The sequence below is a fragment of the Taudactylus pleione genome, unplaced genomic scaffold (genome assembly GCF_031769625.1).
Source record: "Taudactylus pleione unplaced genomic scaffold, aTauple2 ptg000372l, whole genome shotgun sequence".
Classification (NCBI taxonomy): domain Eukaryota; kingdom Metazoa; phylum Chordata; class Amphibia; order Anura; family Myobatrachidae; genus Taudactylus; species Taudactylus pleione.
In genome coordinates, this window is record NW_028284773.1 from 3009935 (window position 1) to 3023785 (window position 13851).

At 44.4% G+C, this 13851-nt stretch overlaps 1 pseudogene; it reads right to left on the minus strand.

Moving 5' to 3' along the window:
• Positions 1–1284: 1284 nt before the first annotated feature.
• LOC148508246 (uncharacterized) lies at positions 1285–13205 on the minus strand (annotated as a pseudogene).
• Positions 13206–13851: the final 646 nt, after the last annotated feature.

Genomic DNA, 13851 nt, shown 5'->3' on the forward strand with positions numbered 1-13851 from the left:
ATGTACATGTGAAAGGGAATATAGAGTGTAAGCTCCACTGGGGCAGGGACTGATGTGAATGGCCAAATATTCTCTCTGTAAAGCGCTGCGGAATATGTGTGCGCTATATAAATAACTGGTAATAAATAAAAATAAATACAGTGTTGGACTGGGACATGAAGGGTCCACCATCGGAGTGTAATGTTAGGGGCCCATCGAAACACTGCCAACCTGCCTCAGAATACATTTTATTGTCTCCTCAAAGGGACCTCTAAGTACTAGCTGCATGAGCCAGGAACTCCGGGAATGTAGTTAGTACAGTCGTAATATCCCAAACTGCCACCCCAGTCCTGACAACACCCCCTTCCTCTTTAATTAATATAATGCCCTGAACTGCCCCTAGATCTAACAACCTCCCTTCACCTTCAATTAATATCATGCCCAGAATGGCACCCCCAGACACAACAACCCCCCCTTCTCCTTCAATTAATATGTCCTAAAACTGCACCCCCCTCAGACCTAACAACCATCTTTCTTCCTCAAATAAATTATATCCCAGAACTGCCTCCCCTCCAATACCTAAGAACCACCCCCCTTCTCCCTCAATTATAATCATATCCCTACTGCAATTGTCCTCCAGACAATAAAAAGACCTTAGATCTATAGGGATGGCCCAACACATCTACTCACCCTCTCTTCCACCCTGAGTCTGAGCAGCCGTATTCACTGCAGTTTCCACTGATTGGTCGATGGCTCCAGCCATCCACTAATCAGAATTTAGATATTCCCAGGAATGTGATTAGTGGATGGCCAATGCCATCCATCAATCAATAATGCTAGCAGCCTGCAGTCAGTGTAGAGAGGCAGCGCAGGCATGAATGGCAGTCAGGAGGCACTGACAGGCAGAGAATGCTGCTCGGCCGCTCCCTAGGCTGCTTCCTAACTGCAGCCCAAAATCCTTAAAAGTGTACTGGCCCCAGGCCCAAGGGGCAAATGACAACCTGCCCCCTGGACCAGCCCACTCTTGCATGCTGGGCAGCAATACACACCACCGCCTTCCCCCCCATGTAAAATAATATTAATGTTCAATAACCAGTCTGCAATGGCTCCAAGTATTCCATGGACGGTAAGTGACACCACCTTTTCTGGCTGCTGCTTTCCTTATCTCCTTGACCTACCTCTTGATATCAGAAAATCTCTTTCTGCAATGTGCTGAGAGCACTTAACTTGTCCCACAGCATTCACAGGGAGCACCGCTGAAGTCCATACTTGGAGCTTGCACCTTAGGTCAGATGTCTGACTCCCTTAAATTGCATCATAATTAGGCACAATTGCTGCTACTAGCACCACATTTACATTTTTGGCAGATTTGAAATTAGAATGCAGACTGTCCTCTCCTGCCTCCTGCTCCACCTCTTGTGCCTCCTCAGCACCTTCTGGTTCCCTCTCCTCCTCTGCACTAACTCTTATCTTCACCTCGATTTTACATAAAACACTGAAATAACAGACAGGACAAACACAGAAAGATAAAACCTACACTAAGGTCTCCATTTCAGAATGATACTAATTACCAGGACCATAACAGGGCTTAACAGCAGGACACTACAGGCTGCACTGCCACAGTGATACTGACTGCTGGGTGCCGTTCCAGGCACCCTGCTAGCCAGAAGCAAGGCCCATGGGGCAGCAATGGTGCCGCCCACAGAGCTATGCACTCTGTACAGCTGCATCGGTCACACACCACTAGTTACGGCCCTGCTAACTACCCATGGTTTATTCTGCTCAGTATCATTATGATAATTATGAATATGCCACCTGTATTTACAATCATTTACCTTTCCAGCAAGGTCCAGCAGTGTCTCCCTCCTCCACGGCTTCCTCTGATGTGCTGCTCACAGCATTAGGCTGCCAGCAACTCACCAGAGGAAGCCACAGAGGAGGAAAACACAGCTGACAACTCTAAGACAACTTACAACTCCGCTCATCAATCAAATATATTTCTCCACAAATGTCACCAAAATCCACCAACCACTAGCCAGGCAACTCATTACTTACTTCTAAAGGAATTTGTCAGTTTGGGGCTTTTTATAAGGCAATTGTGATGTCAAAATAGCATGTGATATATCATAACCAAAAGAAAAGCACAAGTGTTAGTTTTTGTGTACTGTAGTTTCCGTCGGTTTTCCTCGGTTTTGCAGGAGCATTTGATGGCAGCTTGACTTTTAGACTTCAAAAACTGATGGGCATGCAGAGACTGAGTAATGGGAACAAGACAAAAATAGTGAGTAATTCATAAGCATGTTTATGGCACATTATAGGTGCCCAGAAATCCACCAAGCCCAAAAATAGTCATCATAATTAGCAAGTAGATTTAAATGGACACTGGGCACGATTTGTATTTGTATACAAACCCTATGGTTTACGTACAAATCCAATGGTCGAGCGTCCGCGCATGCACTAGACATGTTCTGTGCATATGCTGAATGGGCCCTGCGATCACGCTAACAGTGCCCCTGAGGTGAAGCCTGATGAATAGGCTGCAGACATTTGGGGGAAGAGAGTGTTTGGTGACTGGGTCCATTGCACAAAATGGAGGTGTCTCGTTATGTGGGAGTGACGAGGCCAGGGTCTGCATCTTCCCCAGGTAGCGTGAAACCACCGGCCATCCTGAGTAACCTGAGGATTACTCAGATGGCCGATCTTCACACAAGTAATCCGATGGCTGGGTCCTCCCTCGCAGCATGAGAGCTCTCTGTGTGTCAGGAGAGACGCAGTGTTTGAGACATGTCAGACTTAAGGTGCCCACACATTAAACACGGCTCGCAAACGATGCAATGCCGTTAGCGATTTCCTTTGAACTTCCCGGCAGCTCCCTGGCCTTCCTGGACAAAAGTTATTGTGCATAAAGTGTTCATTTTGATAAATGATCTACCAACGACCTATCGTGCATACTTAACGATTTCCAGTGCATCATTAAAGAGATTGCCAGATCTTACCTGTTATGATTAACTGACCTGCGGGACCGCGCATCGGATCGTTATTGCTCAGTGGAAACTGCGCTATTTGCAAAAATTTTACAGATTTTTCCTTACGATGCATCGAAATCATGCAAATCATGAAGATAATCGTCTAGTGTGTGGTCACTTTTACTCAGAATCTGCATGACTGCCAGATCTGTGTCAATGTTCCCGATGATAAATGCTATTGCACATCGTCGGACGTACAGTATATGAGAAGGAAGCAGTGGGCATCCCTATGCTCCAGTAATAGGCATAAGCATATTATTGCTATTGAGATCCGTGAGAAATCACAGCTGCGTTGGCATTTGTGTGCAGATCTGAATCAGGCTTATTGTCTGGGCTTTAATGTGTCTGATACAGCTGAATTTATTGTTTTGGGTGGTCCTGGTCAAATTAAATTTTTAACTGAATTTCTAAATGAAAAAAAGCTAACGCAATCTCTGCCATCTCTGACTAATTAAATTAAAAGGTAAACCATTGGAATGGTCTTTACAGTCCTCAGATTTAAACACTATTGAAGTCTGTTGGAAGATCTCACACATACAGTAGTTGTAAGAAGACCTAAGAATATGTTTGGACTAGAAGAGAAACAAATCATAAATCAAGGACAGAAAGATACATATTTGTTAAACTGTGCAATGTCCCCTCGAATATTAATATTATGCCATGTTGTGGCAATAAGAATTACTTTTTTTTTGCTTAAATCTATTGATTTATATTATTGTGACATGGGCTAAGAGCCCATCCCGGCAATCAGTAAGAAGTGAAGTGATCACATAAGCAGTGCTGTAACAGGGTGGCAGTGTGCCCTGCGCTAACCCCGCCCCCTCAACCAGTGATGTCATGCCTAGAGGGTGTGGCCACTGGCTCTGGGAAGTAAAGCACTGCCTGGACCATGTGAAGCCCACGGTGACTATTTACACATTTAAAACAAAATACATATATGCATCCAGAAAAACATAAAATAAACTAGTGGATTTCTCACGAGACAAGTTAGACTCAGAAGGAGCATAGGGGTTGATTCAGATCCGGACGCTAAGCTGCGCTCTCTCGCAGCCAAAAGGAGTTGGGTATGCAAATTCCACGATCGCACTGTCTGGTGTAAGGACGCTCTCTATGTCTTAGAGAGCGACGGCAGAGTGAGCGCACACCGGTATAAAGACGCCCACTTTTGTTTCTTAACACACATCATCTCCAGGTAGTATATGATTAATCAGTAACATCGAGAGCCATCGGAGCTGCACGCAACGCTTGAGGTAGACCCTACCCCACCGCAAGCACTGAGATCTCTTCAGGCTGAAATACAACCACATGACTTGTACAATGACACATCTTTGCTAATTATGTACACCCATAAAACTCTGTTTTGACGCCCAGACACGCCTGCGTTCCCAGCACCACTCCCCCGCTCACAAGCACATTCCCCTTCCCCTGTTACCACCCACAAATGGCACATTCTGTCACTCAAAGTAGCGCCCAGTCTGTGTACTATGAGCACAAAATTCCCGGACGCAGTGACTGGTTCGCACATGCGTATTTTGATGCATATGCATGCGCAAACTTGTGATAATCACCCATAGCGTGTGTTTGCAGCTTAGCGTCCGGGTCTGAATCAGCCCCATAGTTCTAATACACAGGTTCTCAAACTCGATCCTCAGGACCCCAAACAGGTCATGTTTTCCAGTCCCCTTACAGAACATCAAGTGAAATAAGTAGCTTCACCTGTGGATCTTTTAAAATGTATCAGTGACTAATGAATACGCCTGTGCACTCGCTGGGTGACCTGCAAAATGTCAACTGTGTGGGGTCCTGAGGACCGAGTTTGAGAACCACTGTCCTAATATAACCATTTGCTTATGAAGGCCATAGTCATGAGATGGTCATTAGTGTGTGAGGAGGGTTGCTCACTGTACACTGCTGGCATGAGGATGCTGTGTATAATGTTGCCATAAGGAGGTCAGTACTGTGTATAGTATAACACAGTACATTGGCACTACAATGCTGTATAACATGGATGTTATACTAGATATTGGCATAGAAAACATTGTTTGCTCGCTTTGGCCTACACAATATACTGGACATGGAACTAGTCTAGCTGCCGGATCAGCCATTTTAATATGGAGAAACTGAAAGAAATTTAGGATTCTAAAAATGGGACCATTTAACTGGCTAATACTTTTTCCCAAAAAACGCTCAGAAATTGTCACGTTTTTATGATTGAACTAGATCAATATTTGAAACGTATCCAGCACAATTTTATTAAAAATAATTTATTTAGATTTTTTTAAAAACATATAATATTAATAACAATATTTTTATAATATTGTCCTGCGATATAGCAGAATATTGATCATTGGGACATTTACATTTCCCCCATACACTGGGGGGCTGAGGGCTGATTCATTAAAATTTCGTCTCTGCAGCCGCCGGGTGGGGGGGGTACTGCCAAGCTGCCCGATCAGCAGTGAACAGCAGCACAACAGATACTGCAGGAGGGTGCAGGGATGTGGAGGGGAGGTCCCTTTGCAATTGCCGGCTGCTGGAAGATTATTTTCCGGCAGCTGCCCACTGGGCATTTCTAACTGGCCGCATTGTTTGCAACCAAATTAGGCATCGTACAGTCTGTCATGGTTGCAATGTCAGGCAAGTAATTAATAAATGGGTATACAGGCCATGGTCACTCATATTGAGCTGCCAAATGAGTGTGATATGATTTAACTCCCTTTCCCTTCCAGTTCTCACATGCTGGTACTTCCTGGAGCAGGGCCGGCCCTTTTCAGTGTGCCATAGGCCACGCCCCCTACTTCACAGTATTTGGAGGCGTGTCTGCAGTACTGTCCGCTGAAATCGGGATGTTGTGGAGGGGTGCGCCCTCTATGGGTGGCCCCCTGTTCGACCACACTGGTCGAACATCCCTAGAGCCGGCCCTGTCCTGGAGGCTGGTGAGTGTCACACACTGTCTACACTGTCAGTCACAAGCACAGCAGCAGCTGACACTCAGACCAGCCATGGAACATAAGGCACCCTCACATCATGGCCGGAGCCACTGAGTCTCTCACCTGGCAGCTTTCATTTTTCAAATGGTCCCTGTGGGACTGTTCCACTGCCTCCAGGGTGGGAATCCAGGGTCCCCAGGCTCGGAGTATTCATGTCCAATATTCTGGGAGGAAAGAGGAAGACTCAGGGCCTGATTCAGAGACAGGCGCAATGACGACTTTTACACTATTGGAGCGACTGTTTGTCATTGTGCATGGGTATAAGTCGCAGTGTGCATGTGCTGTGATTGTCTTGCACAGAGAACCCATTCACAAAGTGAGTGACAGCAGGTAGTCAGCATTTAGGGGAGGTAAAGGGGGTGGCCAGAAAAACGCTGCTGTGTCTTACCGTTTAAATGCTATTACATGGGCGTGCATAAATAAGCCATTGCAATTACATAAGCAGCATGAGAGCCCTCTGCGTGTCAGCAGAGCTGCAGTGTTTGCGGCTGGTCAGACCTGCCACAAGGCCAAGATGGCTGCTCAATGTACGTCAGTGTTACTGATATTTACACAGGTAAATGACGTCATACACACATAAGAAGGCAGCGGTGGGTGTCCTTATGCCCTGGTAAGCTTTTGAACTATTAGCTTTTTTTTTGAGATGCAATCACATTAGTGTCCATCTCTGAATCAGGCCCGCAGTCTACTTCTTCCATACTTTTATATCTGGGCAATCAGTGATCGTGGCAGTCACTCAATGACTATGCAAGTGAGTGTGGCCGAGCCACCGATAGCCAGTATAGGCAGTGCTGGTGGGATGACAGTGACTGCACCCCTAGGCCACTGCACCCCGGGCAGCCCACCTCTTTAGTCACCCATGAGTGTCGCCCCAAGGGCCCAGCATCCTCTGTGACGGCACAGGTCACACACTCTAGGTTAAGTCCTTGCATGCAAGATCTTGTTAAATACCATTGGGGGCTGGTGGCCAGAGAGCAGGAAGTATCTCTGATATCTCCTACTATCTTTATTGGAATATTTCAGGGATTATGTCATAATAACTGTCTTATTAGCCATGATGTGGGTTACATTCTAGGACAAATAGAAAATAAACAATTTCAGTAGCTCTGCTTTCCATGTACTGTTTTACATTGAGTTATGAAGTTACAGTATGCTTATAACCAATGACTCAACAACACACTTCACACTAATAAGCATATAGAAATAAAACTGAAATTAAGGTATATGCTAACAATAATTACAGGAAATAGTCTAGATAAGGAGACCAGTTCTATAATGCAGGAAAAATAAAAATGCATTAATTCCTGCATAGTAAAATAAAGTTAAATGTATTATATTACAATTGCCTTTATTAAAGATTGGCTAATAAATGTTTAAAATAATAGAATGTATTCACTCAATAAACTGTAGTTTTCCTGTACTCAGTCAGATAGTAGAATGCAAATGACTGTCCTGTACTGTCACCTAGTGGTTAGATATGGAAATTACACTGTACAATTCCTGTGGCTGGAAGGTATAGTTATTATTTAAAACAAGACTGGGGGGTAAATGTATTAGTCTGCAGACTGTTTTAAAGCAACAGTCATTTAAAAGGAAAAACCAGGTTGATGTTTGCTCCTTTGGGCAGTCTCACACAGAATTCGCTGATGCCTGCAGTCCGCAGGCTATTACATTTACCCCCAGCTATTTACAACCAATGAAAGTGTTAAGAGGGGCCCTTCTTGCAAGCTTACAATCTATAGGAAAAAAGCAGTTTAATATATGATTTTTATGCTATATGTTTGCCCATCCAGATTGCATTGGGAAAAAGTGCTTAATGGTGCTACATTATATGATCCAGTTACATAGCAATATTGATTTCAGTGGTCACAGAATAAATGCAAGTTTTCAGTAACTGTGTAACGGATGGCTTGGAAGGTAGCATTCTTAAAGATACAAGTCTTGTACTTACCTCAGCACTGTCCAATCCACCTGTCTTATGTTTGTCCTCTCCTTGTCTTATGCCTCCAAGTACGTTCAGCAACTCTGATATGCTTGCCCTTTCCTTATGTACATGCTTATCAAGTACCGAACTGTCTCCTCTCCCAGGGACTTACCTTTGCTTGACCTACCAGACAGTGATTTTCCCTACCCGCTGTCTGAGACCTCTTCCTCCCTACTGTAGGTTGTCACTTTATTGTTGTCAATTTACACTATATTGTACTTATATGTCAAGTTACACTGTTACCATGTAGTATTATTTATTATTATTATTATTATTATTATTATTATTATTATTATTATGCATTCATTTCCAGGGAAGGCCTGAAGGATATAATTCTTGCATAATTAGGGAGAAAATTCCACAGAGTTGGTGTAAGATGTGTTGAGAGATGTGATGCAGTGTAGGGTTGGGTATGGGAGACCGACAGTTGGGATGCCGACTGTCAAAAGACCGACAGCGGCATCCTGATGCCTAGAATCCTGACAGGAGGTAGGTAAGTATACTAACTCTCCCCCCTTCACCCCCTAACCGTAACCTTCCTTCCTGTATCCTAACCCTAACCCTGCCGCTCTCACACCCTAACCCTCACCCACCCGGTTAGTGTCTAAACATAACCCTCCCCCATTAGTGACTAACCCTAATCCCCCCTGGTGGTGCCTAAACCTAACCCACCCCCGGGAGTGCCTAATCCTAACCTCTCACCCCCACAGTCTAATCCCTCCCCCCCCCCCCTCCCCGTGGTGCCTAAACCTAACCCCCCCCCTCCCCGTGGCTAACAGCTAACACGAGTCGACTTACTTACGATCGGGATTCCGGCTGTCGATATTCCATCAACGGCATCTCACCTGATGTCGGGATTCCTGCACCGGTATTGTGGCCACATGTCAGGATTCGTCTGTAAAGTAACTACATGCCTGCAGTGTAGTCTGGAGCTTATCATGCTCCATATGCTCTCACCTTGAGGCCGCAGAGAGGTTGATCCTGGAATGCAGGCCTGGCAACCCTTTGTAAAGAAAAGCAGGCACATACACAAGGTTAATGACTTAATACATTAATAGGAGAAGAGGCCATTGCAGTAACCGGAGTAATCACTGGCACAATAGCCTCAGACCCCGGTTTTTGCTAATGTGTATTTGCACACTAAGGTGAATCGTGCTAATACCACCTGCCTGACAAGCCTGTCATCATCTGGAAATGCCCTAGGGGTAGGACAAATAGTGAAACACACACAGTCTGCCCTAGCACCCACATGCTTGGGACAAACAAGGCCTACAAAGAAACATGAACAGGGGAACACAGAAGGTCTGCCCTAGCACACACGTAACAGACCTGGCCTAGACAGACAAATACCAAAACAGTGATACTTACCCATACAATACATGTCCCCTTGCTTATAGTTACTGTGCAACCCAGTACCTAGACTACAGAGAGAGCCCACCCAGGCTACACTATCTTGAATTTTCCACTATAGTGTGCCACCCACAAAAGCCTCACTAATAATTATAACATACACATCCTCAACACAGTGAATCCTACAAGATTATGTGAGTGCATTAGCACCTACCTCTCTAACTTTAACATGTAAGATATCACACAAAGGAGCTATAGAAAATCAACCAAGTAATACGAGTCAATAGGAATTGCATTAACACTGGGGACACTGTGCGGACAGGAGTCACCTCCCAACAGGGGTCTTGGACACGCCACACACACTCACACATACATACATGAGGACAGCTTGCCCTCTGTAATGTCATGTGGTCACAAAACTGATGCTAGGATCCTGAATAATTTAGGAGAGACCATGCAACCTATTTATACCAAGTTCTAGTACAAAACATAAATAACCTTATACCTTACCAGGGGCTCACTAAAATTAGGGACCTGTTGCCCTTTGCTTGGCAAGAAACTGGGGCATTTGGTGGGAAATGGGGCAAAATAGATGGTAAGTTATTGTACAATGCACACAACCCCTAATAGCTATATATGTGTTTAAATATACCTTAAGAAACCATAAATAACCATGTTAACATGTACTATTTGATACTGTAAATGATGTGTCCTTTGCAACAACCATTTTTTCTTTTTTTCCTAGAATAACATTTTAGGAAAATAGCAAATTAGGAAAAAAAAAATTACACAAAGATGTGGTGCATTTTTACGCCTGAACTTCCACGGCCCCTACCTAGGCTTTACACTGCTCCTCCTGTATGTGCAGGCTGCATCAGGGGGTGGTAGGTTACACAGTAAGGGGGTAGACAGCACACTGCACATGGTAGATATCGATGACCCATCCATACTGGGTCTTTGGCTTAAAAAATATCTTTGCAGGGACACTATGACATTACTCTGGGCTTGAATGGCCTCAGTTTGTGCCCTAACTGCTTGAGTTAGGTCAAACAGATGGGAGTCAAGATTACTGGCCATTCTTATATGGGTGCCTTCTGCTACTCTGCTGACATTTGCAATTTTTTTAGTTGGTGGCCTGTAGACCCATACTGTGAAGGTGCTGGTCCACAATGTGTAGCTGCTGGGTTTGTGTATCCATAAAAGCCATTTGTTTATCTCTGAAAGTGTCCAGAGAAAGGGCCAGCTCATCAGCAGAAGGGGCACATTGGGCGGTAGGGGCATTAGTTTATTGTGATCTGCTGAGGTGTATGCTATGTTACCAGAGGTGTGCTTTCATCCTCAGGCTACACAGGATCAACTAGTTCCAGGATGATCTCCTGCAGTTCTGGGGTGTCCTTGTATGACACTTGGCTCTGCAAAACATGATGCGATTGGCCTGGATTTACAGCAAAAATAGTAAGTACAGGGCCGGTGCAAGGTTTCTAGGTGCCCTAGGCAACATTTCACCCACTGCCCCTGCTCCCTCATAATATGTCACACCTAAGTGACCCCAATTTATCATATGCCACACAGCAGTGTCCCAATTTCATAATATACTATAGAAAAATGTCCCAACTAATATGCCACACAGAAAATCCCCAAATCATACTGTGCCTCATAACACTGCCCAAATTCATAATATGCCACACATCTGTTTCACAAATTCATTATATGACATACTTCTGTATCCCCAATTTATAATTATAATATACAACAATGCCTCCAATACATATTCTGCCACACATTTCTGCCCCAAATAAATATGCCACACATTTGTGCCACACATTTGTACTCACAATACATATGCCACACAGCCGTGCACCAAATTTATTGTGTGCCATACAGCTGTGCTCCCAATATATTTTGCCACACATCTGTGCCCCAATATATGTCAGGGCCCAAAAAAGCCCACGACAAACACACTGCCAGTACTCATTAATCCCCTCACACACTAACCCTTTCAGCATTCAGTAACCCACACACTCACATGCCAAAACTAATTAACCCAAACACACATACAACCCTGTCAGCACTAATTAACACACACACATTGCCAGTCTTCATTAACCTCCACACACACTCACCCTGCCAGCACTCATTAACCCCCCCCCCCCCCCCTCCACATACACACACTCTCCCTGAGAGAAAGCGTGGCAACCATAGGAAAGGAGAGGAGAGGGAAGAGGTCACCATTACTGCTGCTGACTCTACCACACTAACAAGTGAGAGTGCAGTGCCGGGGGCTTGGGAAGTTCCTGCATCAGCCTTGGTCATCAGCAGTCCCAGCCGGGACTGAAAGAGAAATCTTTCCTTTTTTTTGTGGACTCAGTAGTGCCCCCCTTGTGGCTGGCGCCCCTTAGGAAGACGCCTAAAGCTTTCTAATGGTAACATCGGGCCTGGGTAAGTAACTAGACTTTACACATTGTTTAAAGACTGAGCACAAACATTTAGACCTGCTAACACTCCTTCTGTTCATAACCATGCTTATTCTTAGTTAGTTGCAGTCCAGACTACATAAGAAGGTTTTTGGAAAAGTCAGGACTCACATGTTTGAACTTAACATGGTGGTAGGGACTATTTAAGGGAAGTGTGTTTAAAGAAACCTAAAGTTTTTGCCACTTAACCCAAATAATAAGACCACACTGGTGTTACACATTGACTAACATTACATGGCTCTATGTGTATGTTTGCCAAAAACTCAGTGATTTTTTTATTGGTAACTTTAAGTATGGTTTTGTGTAGCTGCTGACCCATGCGCTAATGTTTGGTTTATCCTTTTGCAATAACTCACCAGGTGCAGCCTCATCCATACGTGGACGTGGCCTTTTGAGTGGTGCTGTGGACATTTTCTGCTGTGGGGCTGTAGAATAAAATAATGTTGTTCGAATTTTAAAGTTTTGGTTAATATACTGTACAGCCTTCATTTGCAAGAAAACAGACATTTGTTCTGAATTTCCATCCGACATTAAGTTGAGATGCACTTCCAGCAATAAATAGCACTGTCTAATGTCATCCATGTACTTAGTAAACATTTGCATTACTTTTAAAGTGTGCAGTGTTATTGCATACTCATCTTGTGACTATTCCATGGTACTGTTTATCACAGACAAGCATTCTTTGTTTTCGTATTAGTGTGACCAATAAGCATGGCTCCTGATGCTGTGGTCGCAACACATCCCAGCACACCCTTAAAGTTTACACATTTCTCCCTGGTCTGACAATGTCACAGCATGCTGGGATGTGTTGTTCTCCAGCAGCAGATCACTGGGCTCCCCTGAGCTACCACAAACATCAAGCAGAATGTTACACACAGATGTATGTTACTCAACTTTAGGGGTACTCACCAGATTGTTCCTGGGTTGCAGGCCGATCAGTGTCATGGATGTGAACCTCCGGTAGGATCTCTGGTAGTATTACTTTTTTGAGGTCCTCCTCAAATACAGTATAATGAGTCAGAATCCTGCAACCACCCCCTGTCCTGTGGGCTTCCTTAGTTTCTTCTCACATCTTGACATTGAGCACCCTCTTAAAATTATTAAAGCGCTTTTTCACATTGTTGACATCACACTTACAGACACTCACAGCATTGACAGCTTCAGTTATAGAAAACCACATAGCCTTTTTCCTGGCCAGGGGAGTGTGGTGAGCCTGCTTGCCAAGTAGCCAGTGGAAAACAGGCACCATGGCTCTCACCACAGCGCAATTCTCTTCATAAGAAAAGCTCACATTTCGCCCACTGTGTGATTTCCCCGGCAAAGGAGTTGGTGGCTCCTCTTCCTATTTGTCCTCCTCCTCGCCCTCCTCCTCCTTTACCTGTGCCTCCTGCTCCTCCTGCATCTCTGCCTCAGGAGTTTCTCCCTCCTCCTCCACCTGCTCACTCACAGCCTGAATGAGGAAGACCTCATCCTCCTCCTCCTTCATCCTCTGCTGAACCACTGGTCTCCTCTTAGAAGCCATGCATCAAAACAAGTAAACAGCCTCCTCTCCTTCCAAAATGCCTCACACCCCATCAAAGAACAAAATGGAGGGTGTGTGGTTTATATACGGTGTGTAATGCATAATTTAATAGGACTTTTCGGTGCCAATGGGTGACTTTCTTTCTTGCTCTAGCACACCCATCAAGTAACTAGCATTCTGGTTGGCCTAAAAATTGGATGTTTCCTTGAGGATAAAAATTGCACCCTATTACATTTGCGATTTTTGGATGAAATTTGCATGTTTGAAAAGTGCGATTTGGTGTGAATTTGCAATCGCACCTGATTACATCCGGCCCAATAAGTGCAAATGAGTATATTGATATATCAAAACAGTAATAATAATAATATGCAAATGTATAAAAATACAACTGGAAACATAGGATATTAGAATATAATATAGTATAACAGTATAATATAATACCCATGTCAAGACGGAAACCCATTGAAAGGAGGAGTAGCACTGGTAGCCATCGCACACAGTGGAAGGCCAAGCTGTGTATGGCATC